The sequence below is a fragment of the Corvus moneduloides genome, chromosome Z, assembly GCF_009650955.1.
Source record: "Corvus moneduloides isolate bCorMon1 chromosome Z, bCorMon1.pri, whole genome shotgun sequence".
NCBI classification, from domain to species: Eukaryota; Metazoa; Chordata; class Aves; order Passeriformes; family Corvidae; genus Corvus; species Corvus moneduloides.
The window spans coordinates 6,517,730-6,530,944 of NC_045511.1; the positions used below are offsets into that span (position 1 = coordinate 6,517,730).

Sequence of the window (13,215 nt, forward strand, 5' to 3'; positions counted from 1 at the left end):
TCTTCTAACTTTTTGCTCATTTTTGTAAGTACTGAAGAAAAAGAATTTAAAAGGCAATGAAGCCATTATCAGAATCAAAAAAATTCCAAGTTAAAGTCCTTTTAGACAAGGTATTTTTCTTCTGAATTTCTAGAGGCACAGGGTACTCTATCAAACAAAATAGAAAATAGCTTTTTTAAAATCTCACTCAAATAGGCTTATTCCTTCAACAACAAAGAAAAAAAAAGTGCTCTGTGAGCTACAGAAAGAGGCTTTGATCTCAGCCCTGTTTAAATAATAGGACTTTGGAGAAAAGTTTTTCTGAAGTAGAATTACCATAGGCAATCAACCATAAAAATCACTATTTAGCTTATATAAAAAAGTATTTTATCAGCAACTTGTATTGGACAAGACTTAAATGCTAAAAAAAGGCCTTTTATTAATCATAGAATCATAGAATGCCTTGAGTTGGAGGGAACCTTAAAAATCATCTAGTCCCAAACCCCCTGCCACGCACCACATTGCTCAAAGCCACACACAACCTGGCCTTGACACTGCCAGGGATGGGGCATCAGCAGCTTCACCAGGCAACCTGTGTCAGTGCCTCACCACGCTCACAGTAAAGAATTTCTTCTTACTACTTAATCTAAATCTACCCTATTTCTGTTTAAAACCATTACCGCACGCCATATCACTACAGTCGTGGATAAAGAGTGCCTCCCCATCTTTTCTGTAGCTCCTCTTTAGGTACGGTCTCCCTGGGGCCTTCTTTTCTCCAGGCTGAACTATCCCAGCTCTCTCAGCCTGCCCTCATAGGGAAGGTGGCTCAGCCCTGGGAGCACCTTTGTGACCTTGTCTGGAAACTAAAATAGCCTGAATTTATTCTTTCTTGGATCACAGATGTCTGGGAAGTCTCATGTCCAGTGACCCTTCCTGTAGACATCCCAGCTGCCATGAGAGCCACAGCTCTGCCCAGGCAGAGCTCATGGTGGCCTCAACCAACTGCAGAGGTTTCAGTGCCCTTGTTACTAGGTACACCTTCTCAGCAGACGCCTGCACTGCTGTCTCTATGACAAATTGCTCTTCCAGCTGTGGTGAGATCATGCCGATAATTTCAATTAAAAACTCACCAAATTCTTCCCTTCTGTCACTTGTCCTCCTCTTCCTTGCAAACTACCCATGAGAAATCTTGTTTGTTCAGGGAATCACAGTCAGAGAGAATAGCAGGGAGTGCCTGGAGAATTTTGTCATCTGTGTTTCTTTTTGAAGAGAAAAGTAAAAGTGGGCATAATCAAGGAAGGAGACAAGACATAGTTGCCAGGATGGATGGGGTTTGTTTTCAAAACTTTTATAGATGTGTTATTTTAAGAAGACTAAAGGAGAATTAGCCAAAAATCCAAAAGGAAGGTACGTTTGTTATATGCAAAAAATGCATATATGTATATATCCGATTTTGTTCTTTAAAAAAACGGAAGTTATTTCTTCACTGACATGTACCAGATATTCTTGGAATGAGCAGTGAAAAACAAGGTAGAGGAGGTTGCTGCAAACACCAGAAACTCCATGAATGTGGAGAATACTTATGATGCAATAGCAGCCAATTCTTGCTATTCTGCTTCTGATTATCAAAGTTTTGAATACTGTTTGATAAAAGGTCAGACACGTAAGGAAAAAAAAAAGGATTTTCTATTCCAACACACACACTCCTGACAAGGTTGCAGAATCCAGGGCTTGTTGAAGTGACAGGTAGCTGCTGATGTGATTTTAAAGAGTTGTTATAGCAGGAGAGGTATTACAGCAGGAGAGGTATTACAGCAGGAAAGGCATTGCAGAATTTTCTGGAGTGAGGTGCAAATGTAGAAACTGGAAGAGAACTTATTCCAGGCTCACCATAACTCAGAGTAAAAAAAAGTTGCGCAAATAATCATGAGAGTATTTCTTTTAACATATGGTTTTGATTAAATGTCCTGTCAGTCTGCATCTTTAAACTTGAGGTACAGTTTATGACTAGAAGAAAAGAGCACACCTGTTCATGCCAAAAGGCAAGGTGGTCTGTCTGGGAACCCAGAGTGCAGAGAATATTCCTCTGCCTGTTTTGAGGGGTTTCACCCCCCTGAACAACACAGCTTTTGGACAAACTGCCTACTATTAGAGAAGAACTAGAAACTACACTAGTGTAAATTAGGTGATAGACTACTATGTAAGATTGTCACAGGGGGAAAAATTTAGAGGTTTTGGGTTTGTTAATGTAGTAAATAGATAAAAGCAAAAAAAATCAAAATGGAGGATTTTTGTTGTTCTCCAAACCTTATCCTCTTCTTCCACTCCATATTCCGCAGTAAAAGTAGTTTGGGATGATTGGACAAAGAATTCAGCAGTTGCTGGCTGTGTTATTAGATAATTGGCAGAAAAGTAAAAATAATGTATGTTTTAGTAACCATTGGTTGATTTACCTTTAAAAAGGCCATGAAATCTTGATAATTTGGCTTTCTCCTGCATTCTCTGCTTTGTGCTATGTCTGGATCATGCCAGAGACTGTTTCTCTGGTAAGATTTAATAAACAACTATCAAGAAGCAGCGAAGGCTGAGAGTCCTGTTTGTCTCTCGAACCCCTGGCAAGGACTTTATAAACTCTCTCCCATCAGGAGAGGTTTGATCAGTGTCAGTCTGAGCTGGAAGCTGAACTCTATCACTCACAGACCTTTGCAACAAATCACTCCTGTGAGTCAATGAGTGTGTGCACTGAATATAGTTTTTGATAGAAAAGGTTCTTCAGTGGATGCTGTGGCCAGTGATAGAACATCATCTTGTTTTTCCCACTTAGTCATTCTCCAAAAGTGATACATTTGAATCAAATCCACTGCCTCCTTCTTCACTGATGAGTTCTTAGGTCATCTAGGTAGCTACAGTAGATTACAGAATAAGTAGAGCTGCCAAGTTTTCTGGGACATTTTTTGTGAGGTCTTGTTGTGTTTTACTTTGTTTTTAATTTTCTTTCATTTCATTCCATATACAAAACAACATTTGACTGAAAACTGCCACTTGAAGACTACTTCATTAAATAGCTGTATTTAAGGATTGAGGGGGAGCTGCCTATGCACACATGGAGTCCTTTTAGCACATCAGCTCTCAGCCCCAACCCATGGGCAGGCAGGAGAGGAAGCCTTGCCATAGGTACTCAGCACTGCAGTGCTCCCCTCAAGGTTTCTTGGTGGCACAACAGATCTGTCCTGGTAACAAATGTCCTCAGCTTTGGCTTGTCAGAGGGCAAACAACCACTTCAAAACAGAGCATGACCTCGACAGTCAAACCCAAAAACTTCTGCCAAAGTCTTTCCTTAAAATTTCCAACACAAAACACAGGTTCTCAGAAGAGAAAAAAGTAATTTTCTTGAAAACATAAACATTTCCACTAAAAGATGGAAGCATCAAGTGTAGCCTTCAGCAATAGAAAAAAGTATTTCCTGTGTAAAGAAAAATAGGGTTTTGTTAAAAGATAATTCAGAAGATTTCTAATAAAAATATATATTAATTCAATATGTAGTAATCTAATCCTTGTGACTGCCTTGTTTCCTATGAAGAGAGGAGGCAAGCTTTTATATCTCGTTTACCCTCATTTATTAAACCTAAAACTTACTTAAACTAAGTTCATCATCTTTGTACACAAGGATAATTTTAAATTGGCCTAGCTCGACTATACATCACTTACTTTAGATATCCATAAGACACCCAGACATTGCACTGGTCATACACCTCCTCCCTGCTCAGCCTGGCGCTGGGCCAAAGCAGTAAGTGACAATGAGGTTCTTTCAAAGGGCAAAGCAGGTTCGGAACCAGTCTGTGTTTGTCAGCTGTGTGAGGTCCTAGTTCTTTATCCCTTACTGCCCTTTTGCGAGCACTGGCTGCGGTTGTTGTCTTGAACTGGACACTGGCCAGCAGAACAGCTGGGTATGAACGGAGAGGTCAGAGAACATCCAGCCCCATGCTCTGCCTCCAGCAGCATGACAGGAGACACCAGTCACACAAGCCTGCTACTCTTCTGGCTTCATTCTCCTGAACCTTCCTCCCACACCCTCAGATGCTGTGTCAGGGTTGTTAGAGGATACATGTCCCTTTTTGTGTCCCTTAGACCTTTAAGTTAACTGTTTCCAGCCCTATTACCCATTAAATTGTCTAATGTATATTTGAATATGCTGATGGCATCTGCTTCTACAATCTTCTGCAAGACCAAATTCAGAAGTTCACTACTCACACAGCGGAGTGTTTGCTCACAGATTTAAACTGATCTCTGACCAACTTCAGTGACTGGGACTGACAAGTCCCAGTACTTGGGACTCTAGTTCTGCATTAGGCCTGTCCACCTCCCTTCTGATTTTGTAGGCTTCAGGCGTAGCACTCCAGCTTCTTCCGCTCCAAGATGAGGAGTCTCTTTAATGTCCTGTATTTTAATATCTCCTTAAAAGACACTGATCTTGATTGCTGCCTTCTAGGTTGTTGTTGCAGTGTGGAGAATGGAATTGCACACAGAACTTAAATTGTGCACACACCAAATAAAAGAGTCCCTTTTACCTTCTTCTTATCACCCCGCTAGTGCTGACTAACATTTTGTTGTTAGCTGCTGCTGTTTCATATGGAAAGTTACTTGAAGAAAGCCCTCAACAGTGACTCCAAACCTCTTTCCAAGTTAAGCATCATGTAGACATGGTAAGATTGTTTTTTCCCAGATTCATGGCCTCATATTTATCTACTTTAAACTCATCTACTAACTTTTTTGCTTGCTTACTTATTTTTGCAAAGTTCATTTGGAGTCCCATTTCATCAGCCCATTTGATTACTTCCTCCATGATGGAAATTGAATATTAAGCCCATTGAAGCTCTGTCTTTTGCTGGGCAGATCTTCTAGAGGAAAGAAAGACTTCTCTCTTCAGATAAAATAGCACCTATTCACACTTACATAGCTCACTATTAAGCACAATACTCTTCAATCATCAAGGTCTGTCCATGGAAAGTGTTCTGTTGAAAGTGTTACAATCATATGCAGGGAGTTGAATAGTACAGAAATAAAAGAACTGGAAGGGGAAGAGATACATTCAAAGTTTTTGCATAAGAATACACCAGCCACTAAGGAGCTGTGGATTATATTTTTTCTATTTTGTTCAAAGGCACTTGCTTAATGCCACTTCTTAATTTTGCATTTAATTTAAACACTCTTAGAAAAGCATTTTACAAGAGGCTACATAAAGAAAACAAAACTTTATGATTGCAAACAGAAAATGCCTTTGGTTTCCACCACTTGTGAAAGGGAAACTTCCTCAGCTATAATAAAAAGAGAATTTGAAGTATTATTATCCAATAATAGAATTAACAGTTAGACAGGTTTTTATTTGCCTTACTTCTACTTGCACCAAGATAATTTCCCCAGGACAAGCAGAAAACAGACTGAAGTTTTCCTGACAGCAGTTCTCACCCTCCCAAGAGTGCCCTGCTCAGAATGCTACTTTACATAATGCCACAGAGTTCCTTATCCCTTGGTGCCCTAACAACATAGGACATCTGTGTCCATACTTGAGCATCGTGTCTAAAAATCAGATTGTTTTATCTCCACAGCCCACCAGAGAACTCAGAGAAGAGCTGCCAACAGTATGTATCCGCATAAATAATTTCTGTGGTAGTATTTTCCCCTCATATACTCTTCCCTCTCTTCCCTTTCTACCTGCATATTTCTGCTGTCATTGTACTGCTGAAAAAAAAAGTGGGATATAGGCCTTACAGAGGAGTTTGAGGTAGTTTTACCGTAATACTACTATTTTCCAAGGTGTGCAGTAAACCAGAATATTTTTTCATAAGGTCTGGGATGGTCCGGCTGGGATTTCAAACTTAGGTTTGACTAGGAAGTTTAAACAGGGACTGCATGCCGTGTTAAACTTCCCAAACAGTATGTATGTGCGTATGTAACACTGCATGGTGGATTTTCCAAGGACAAGTCATACCACACAAGCTGGAGCAGCAGCAGCATGACCACAGCAGCTGTGTATCTGTTCCATGACGGTTTGTCAGTTCATAACTAAATCCTCATTATTAACTAATCTCCAAACTCTGCCCTTGCTTGCACTGCCCTGGCACCTAGCACTGTCTCCCAGAGCAGAAGGGTTGAAGAAAACACCCTTTCCATCAACAGGGAAACAGGGATAGTTTATAGCACCTAAATTCTGGCAGAAGCAGGGGTTCATTCCCCAGCAGTGCCTGAAAGAAAACCACACCTGGTTATATAATGTATACAGCATTCTCATCTGCTTCCCAGGCCACTCCTTCACATTGTGGCTGCCTTGGTTCCCTCCTAAGGTAAAAAGCTTAAAAAAAAAAAAAAGAAGAAGAAGAAAGGAAGGAGAGGAAAGGGGAAGGGGAAGGGGAAGGGAAATTGGATGTTTTGAGGCTTCTCCTGTAAGACCACTTTTGCATAAGGGGGCTACAGCAGGTGACAAAGTGCAGGGAGAGCTGTGCTGTCACTGCCATAGTTTGAGCACCTTCACCCAACAACACAGCACTTCTGAGCATCAGAGTGAGGGAAGAACTCACTGGGGGACTGCAGACATTTGTTAGTGCATCCAGAAAACTGCACATCTGCAGTAAACAAACTTCCTTCTCACGTTTGTAAACTCAGAGCAGAGAAAAGGTCAGCCAGAATTCAGCCTCTCTGTGCAGATCTGATCTACTGCTCAAAGTACTAATGAAGTGACCTGGTAGAAACAGTCACTGTAATTTTCTAATTTCCTTGGGTCTCTGCTTCAAATAGGAGAGAGACAAATTAGCAACAAAGTACAAGGTCTAGGCATGTGCTCTTGAACAGCAGAATTAATAGATAACATGATTAGTGGAGATCAGTAAACACAGTGTGTCCCAAAAATAATCTCTCAAGGACTCTACCAGATAAATTTAAACTATTTAACAAGGATAGCTTGTCTACAGCAGCAGCAGATTAAACTGCAGAGTTTGTTGCAGGCTTAAGGGCTCAACTATGCAACCTGTATTTGCATTGAATTTAATTCCCTTTTGACGTAGAAGGCTTGGACAAAGTCCTCTGTGCCACATAAGCTCTGTGCGGAAGCAGGCAAGTAATCAGCATGTTGCATAGCCAAGGAAATTCTGGCTAGCCTCACAGCTGGTGGCCATGCCTTGAGCTTCAAGAGTTCTCCTAAGCAAAACAAAGGCACAGAGGCTCAGTCCTTGTCCCAGTGCCAGTGGTGACTGTGCAATCTCCTGGCTTCATCAGCAAGAAGGGGAAGGTTCTTTAAACAAAGACTTCCTTATGAATTGCCATTTTCTCCCATGTGAAGTCAAGTCTAAGTGCATAACATACAACATACATAACATAACATACAACATACAATGTGTCATGGTACAGTTGTGCCACTGACACTAGGTCAGATTTGGGCCCCAGACACAGATGGTTTAGATGCTCCAGGCACTACACACAAGGCTTCTGTGTCCAAGTTGAGAAAACAACTCCAGCTCCTCTGTTGGCATATGAATATTAATTACTTTGGAGATACTAAAACTAACACTAATAAGGGCTCAGGGAGCTAGCTTACTCTTTATCCAGCCTAATTTTCAGTGACCAGAAGGGCACTTAAGGCTCAGCACACAAGTTAGCCTAAAACATGTCATAACAGCTCCAGTGTAAAGTTTCAAATCATCTGCTGGAGAAGTAGTGGAGGAGGCACCCTGTCCTACCATCAGCAACCCTACCTGCTACAGAACAAAACTTTTTTGCTCAGGAGAGGAGGGTGGCACCTACCTCCAAGGCTGGTAGCCTTTCTAATCTCATAGTCCAAAGCCAGATCTTCAGGCTGGTTCTGGATATCTCTGCCTCTTTAATTCCAGTACAAGACCACTTGTTCTTCTGGGGCCCTGGATAACTCAGCACCATGTTGCAGGTTTTTATACCATGGTTTCACCTAGAGCTACCTTGATGGCTCCCATTGCCTCCAGCAGGCAGCACGGACACCCTGCCCCAAGGACTGGCTGGCTGCACAAGTCATTGCCTTGACAGTACTTCCATATCAATTTTAGGGCCTCTTTGTTTTTTTAAACACCTAGATAACAAATACTCCTTTTCTTCCTTTTCTTAGTTTTTGCAATAGATCCCATGCTACCAGCTGCTTGTGCACCTCTGTGTATCCAATCTCCAGCTCTGCACACAATACCTTTTTAGTCCTCTAAATGCCCTCTGAGGCTTTACAAGAGAGGATTATTTGCCTATTTTAAAGTAAGGAAAAACCACGGCAGAGAGCCAGGGCCCAAGACCACAAGGTAACTCTGAACTGGGTCCCAATGCTTGGGTCACCATACTGTTGACTTCACCCAAGTGGGGAATGAATGACAGGTAACAACTTTTCATCTTCCCTGAACTGAATCTGCTCTGGATCATTTTTGTTTTATCCATTGTACACATAAAGAGTGGCTGGGCAGCTCAAAGCACTAATTCCCTGAGCCCAAGAATTCCTCTAAGCAAAGAAGCTGATTTCCCCCAGGAGTTAAAGTATTCAGCACAGTACCAGAGAGGATTAATGCGCCAGACTTACCAGCAGCAAGAGAGGCAAGGGAAAAGAAACAGGGTTGAGTCCAGGCACCCATGAAAAATGGCTGGGTTTTGTCTGGAAGAAATTGTATTCATATATCATATCTCCATACCTACTGTGGAAGAAGGTACTTTGATGAAAGAAGTGACAGGAAGATTTTCAAAGGTAACATTTCCTGACAAAGTGCCAGTAATTACGGTATTCCAATAAAAGATGTTATTTTTGAACCAGTGCCATGCAAGAGCCTTACTTTGCATTTCTTCTGCAACTCTTGTCAGCTGTGAGGGGAAGCACATGGTGCCCCTGAGAAGGCAAGCTTGAGATGTGGCAGTGTAGAGGAAGCACAAAGAGGCAGGTCCCTGCAGGCTTCCCTTGAGAGGTAGCTCCATCCTGCACCCCTCGTTCTGCTAGAAAGAAGAACAAAGAAGAAGGACAGTGTCTTCTGACTACCTGCTCTGTCCTTGCCTCTGCTTAGGCCTCCACAGATGTCACAAGTACCTTTTGAGCCCCAGGAAGACCAAAATTGCCATAAAACAAAGCCAAAACAACTGGATGAACATTAGAGCAAAGCATTTCAAAGTAAGCAGAATCTTGAAGAATTTTAAAATCTAGCACTCTGACTGCAAAAAGCTTTGTTACTGAAGGTAACAAAACAGGTTTGACAAATAAGTGTTTTTAAAAAGGATCAAATTAAATGTCTGTGGGTTTTTAGGATGTGGCAGGATTAGAACATTATAAATATAAGGGACCAGGTAAGTGGCTTTATGGCTTTTATTTTCCTTTCAGCTTCCACAAAATACCTTCAAGTAAAAAACAGGTAAAAGTCAGTGAAGATTATCCCTTCACAAACTCATAGACACCGCCAGGAAAAATCAACCCTCATTCTGGAGCTCTGACTGATTTTTCAGAGATCAAAACTCTTGTTTGTGGAAACTTTTTGGGTTTGGGTATTACGACTTGCTAAAAGGGACAAACAAAACAACTACTTTGGCAGTTAAGGTATTTTTAGATAGAATCATCTGGATGGCACAAAATCTGTATGGTAATATTCAAAGGTAAAAATAGTAAAATATTACCAAGAAAGAAAATGTTAGCTTTGTGATAAACATTTACCTCTATTTCAAGGAATGCACCTTTCTACTACAAACAAAAAAAAAAAAACCTTAAAATGTTGTACAAATAAATATATTGTTTTCTCCCAAACATAATAAACATTTCAAAACAAATTTTTTAAGAATAGTTGTAATATAAAAAAATTACCGTGAGAGCCATTTCAATCAAGATGTTACAAGATTCAAGGAGCATCAGGAGAAGTAATATAGAAAAGCCATACAGACATATAGTCATATAGAGACCCAAAGAACTTTGTAAAACAAATGGATTTCTTTAACCTATAGATGTCACAGGACAGGTATGCATCCTAACTGGTCTGTTGTGTTCAAGTATTTCCATGCAGGTCAGCAAACTTGGATATTTGAAAATCCTTACATATGTCACATGGGACTGCTCACACACATTACAGCTGCTTGATGGATGTAAATTATATGTTGGAGGCTCAACCACAGTCCAGCCTCTAAAGCATTCACAAATAGAACAAAATAGTATTTCACCTTTCCTTATGCAAAGAAGTTATCAAATACTTTCTCAGTCCTAAAGCCATCTTTATTGTTAGGCAAAAAGGCAACACCTAGTCCCAAGTTAGCACTTCAATGTCTACAATGGCTCCTGACAGCATTTGAGCATCCTGAAATGCTCCAGAAAATCAAATATGTTTACCCAATTTGGGGGCCTTTAGAAATGTCAAATGTCTGAAGGGAAAAATTTTTCTTCATTTTGCAGCAGCTGTAAGCCCTTTAAATACTAGAATTAATATTGTTTATTGAGTATTGGTTACACCCCTCCACCAACATGTTTTTTCAGCTGGTCTATAGCTGAGCAAGGCACACCGGCTGCCAAGGCCAGCATGCTTTGCACAAAGGCAGCAAGGACATTCCTGTTTAAAACTCAGCCTGTTTATGTGGCAGAAATAATTAATCCACACTCCTGGACTTGGTTTGGCAGGCAGACCATTGTTGTTTGAAACCCTAAAAAGGGCCTTTTAATGAAGAACCAAGATAAGCCAGCACAAAAAATATTATGATAGGACTTTTTTTCACCTGTGCTATGTGATTACATTACCCTGGTTCAAACTCTCAGATCTGTTGTGCACAATGAACTAAACCTCTAATGCCTGTCAGAACATCTCCAGTCACTAAAGTGTAGATATCTTTGTCGAAAAAGAGGGAAACACACATTTCTAAGGACAACAAGAAGCTTGCCCATCCTAGAAAAAAAAAGAGATTACTTACCCAAAATGCTGTGGAAGGACGTGTGGGTGAAAAGACATTACTCAAAAATTCTAACAGATCTGAAAAGCTGTGGCTGTAGCCAAAATTTTCCTCTAGTTAAATGCAAACATTTCTACAGTATTTCTCATGACCATTAACCTTTGCTTTTACTTCCAGAAAGGTGGTGCATTTTACAAGGAAATTATTGCGCAATTAATTATCAGTTACTACTCAAACTATAACTGGGGACAGGAATCAGCAAACCTACCAGGAGATATCAGTTAGACATGCCACAATTTGCTAGCTTGTCTCATAAGGAAATTAGAATTCTTTATCTCTCTCAGGATTTGATGGCAGGTCAGTAGTGTGATTCCATGGGTATAACAGGAGACAGGGAAGAAAGCCTCATTTTTTTCTCTGCTGAAGATTAATATATTTAAAAACATAACAAGACAGACTGGTATAAGATTATGAGAAATTTGATAAACAACATGGATCCACATCAAAAGAATAATATACAATTTGTTCATCATGTAAATTATGCTGTCTGGGATAGAGAAAAATCAAAGGAAAAATAAGAACTGAAAAAAGAAAGCCCTGTCAGAGTCGTTAATTATGAATTCTCCTGAAGTCTAGTGAAGTGACCCAAGCAATGAACTGGGTGATTAAAATCATGCTATTTTTTCAAACTAGAAGAGAAAGTATGAATAAAATTTACGGTTTCATCTGTTGAATCTGTTGTTTCACAAAAAGGTTAAAACCCTGAATTTCTAGCTTCAGCTGCAGGGCAAAATGCTTTGACACTGAGACAGAGCCTGCCCAGGACCATGGTGAGAATCTTTGTGAGGCAAAAGGCCTGTCAAAAGCCTCCCCAACAAGGATGAATTTCAGCTGGAGATCAAAGGAGATCAAAGAGTATCCACAAGCAGGTTATTGCTGTGACATGCTTCCCACCCAGCTTCAAAGGGAAGGGCAGTGCTGTGGCAGAGGGAGTGGGCTGCTCACAGGCTGCATGGGAGCAGCTGCTGCACTCTGGTACTCCAGGAGCTTGGATCTAGGATATTGGAACAAGACAAAAACCCAGTCACAACTGTCTGAATAGATAAAAGACAGATGTGTTTCCCCTCTCAGAGGCTGGGTCTGGGCTCTCCCTCAGCCTTCCTCTGTTGGATGGCGGTGTACATGGGTGGGTTTTAGGACTCCTGTCCCTGCAGCAGGACCCAGCCAACAACTTGGTATTGCTCCTACACCCAATCTGCTGCTCAGCCCCAAACACTCTTCCTGTCATCGCCCTCGGCAGCACTCCTCCCCCTCCCTATACTTGTACCACATCCCTCTCTCATAGTCCATCTTCCTACATGAAAAAAATCTGTTTACTTCCTTTCTCTAGGTGTCCATCCCACCTCTACTTTGGCTGAAATGGAGGGGTGGGGTTGTGGTGTGTGGAAAATAGCATTTGTGATGTTAGCATACCCACACCTAACTAAAAACTCACAATTTATTTCCTTTGCAACGATGAACAGGCTTTGCAAGCACTGAAAGGTCACACTGAAATGCTGAATAGTAGCCATTAAAGGCCACCAAGATCCAGGTTGGTGCAGTCTGCTTCGCTGCTGAAGGGAGGTCGGGTGTACCCCTGTGTGCTACGGACCTAGGGGAGCTTCTGGGACCAGCCCCAGGCTGTGGCTTTCCACTGCCTGACTGCCTGTGCTGGCAATGCCATCAAAACTGCCACCCCTACTCTGCCTTAACTTCTGGTGCTGACACAAAGTGTGGGAGAGAAATATGTTTTTCCAGTAACAGTTCTCCAATATCTGGACATATTTATTTCATTTTAACATGGGCTAGTAATGAAGAGCACCTGTTTTTAACTATGAACTGAGACTATGGTGGTGGAGAATTATTTAAAAGCTAGACTAACAACCAGCTGAGGTTAAATTAATTTTTATGGAATTTGAAACTGGAAGGCAAAGATACCTGCTTCCACAGCTAACTTATTCCTGAGGTAATGGGATTGATACTAATGGGAAAAGTATTTTTCCCATCCCCAAAATATTTCATGGAAAACATTAAGCAGTTGAAGGAAGAATCATGTATTACTCTTTTGGGATTCAATGTTTTTTCCTATTCTCTTTTCATTTTCCTTGTCTTCTTTTTTGTTTTCTTCATTATATAAAGCAGTAGTTATCAAAATCCAGATGTCTTCCACCATCATTGAAAAAATATTTTGGAAAGGAAACAAGCAATGCTGGATTCAAAGGTTATTGTGCTGGTTCCCTGGTATTCTGCTTCTATAAAGATGTACACACCTTTAATTCACAGTGACAGCCA

At 40.9% G+C, this 13,215-nt stretch overlaps 1 long non-coding RNA gene across 3 annotated transcripts in view; it reads right to left on the reverse strand.

Annotated features, from left to right (window-relative positions):
• Positions 1 to 13,215, reverse strand: part of LOC116438579 — a 55,494-nt gene that overhangs the window by 14,707 nt on the left and 27,572 nt on the right. The window contains exon 1 of one of the 3 annotated variants that reach the window (XR_004237825.1): positions 8,808 to 8,959. The exons of the other annotated variants lie outside the window; for them this stretch is intronic. This is a non-coding gene — a long non-coding RNA (uncharacterized LOC116438579). Of the gene's footprint in view, positions 1 to 8,807; positions 8,960 to 13,215 lie in introns of those variants that run through there. 3 annotated transcript variants of the gene reach the window in all.